The sequence below is a fragment of the Cherax quadricarinatus genome, chromosome 63, assembly GCF_038502225.1.
Source record: "Cherax quadricarinatus isolate ZL_2023a chromosome 63, ASM3850222v1, whole genome shotgun sequence".
NCBI lineage: Eukaryota > Metazoa > Arthropoda > Malacostraca > Decapoda > Parastacidae > Cherax > Cherax quadricarinatus.
Window position 1 is genome coordinate 14,148,605 of NC_091354.1, and position 1,434 is coordinate 14,150,038.

Below are 1,434 nucleotides of genomic sequence, written 5' to 3' on the forward strand. Positions count from 1 at the left end.
AAGGATCAGCGGGCTGTGGCTCGTACGTTGGTTTGCGTGGCCAGCAGCAACAGCCTGGTTGATCAGGCTCTGATCCACCAGGAGGCCTGGTCTCAGACCGGCGCGGGGGTTGACCCCGGAACTCTCTCCAGGTAAACTCCAGGTAAACTCCAGGTTATTATACTGTCTGTCTCTGTATTCCTCAATAAGTGGACAATTAAGCACATAGTGTTCAAGAGAGTGACCATATGCCTGATCACATAATTTACATTTAGTTTGATCATCATCTGTGTGTCTCCCAAACTGCCAGAAGTACTTGTAACCAAGCCTAAGCCTGCCACTACAACATCAGTCAGTCTGTTCACATTGCAAGTTGCTCCATAAACATACTTATCTACGTTCATGTTATCATAGTGGGTTATAGATCTACTCAGGCTTCTAACTGCATTCCTATAACAATCATTTTCATTATTTACTTCTCCTAATATTATTCCTAATGCTAGACACGGTTATACCAAAGTTATATTCTACATTCTCCTTCTCGATACTCTTCTTGGCTAACATATCAACTTTATCATGAAGGAGTAATCCAATGTGTGGTGGGATCCATAGCAATTGTACATTAATTCCTTTGTCCCTAATTTTTGAGTATCTATACCTGGCTTCCCCAATGAGCATGTTGTTGGAGTCATTATATGAGCCAAGAGCCTTCAATGATGACATAGAATCAGTAATGATGATAGAGTCAAGCTCAGTGTCATAGGTTAGCTTTAGCGCCATTAGGATTGCAAACAATTCAGTTTGCAGTGTAGACGCTATGTTGTTAATTCTTATGCCTAACTCAACAAATTTATTATCGTTCTTAACTGGGAAGTGGCACAGAGCAGATGTTGGGTTGGTGCTGCTTAAGATCATGTATGCCAATGTTTTGAAATTTTTGTAGTTTCAGTGGTGCGTTCTATAGTGTCGAGTGACGGCGATTAGTGAGGCTTCTAGGCACCGTCGGCGTCTGAGGTCTGGTTCTGTGAGAACGAGTTGTGCCTCATTCCGGTTCATCAAATGGCCCGTGGAGTCTCTGTGGAGACACAGGCGTCTCTGTTAGAGCATTTCGATGCTCATTCCTCAGGTCACGTGCGTCACTCACATCTCCTCTCCGCTATATATATAATGTCTTTCTACCTCTGTATGTTAGAAGTGATCAAGGTCCCAGGACCGAAACGTTTTCTAATAAATATGTCATAGTGTTTGCCACGTGTCTTTCTAAACCAAGGAAATATAGCCAGTACCTGGGATCAAGACTCCTTAAACACTCTGAACTTGTATTTCTTTACTGTTCCATCATACTGACATGGCTGTTCTAATAATCAGAGTTCATTAATAATAATAATAATAATAATAGTAATAGTTAGTTTTAGTTTAATATCTTTATTATACCCCATACCCATCCTGTGGGCG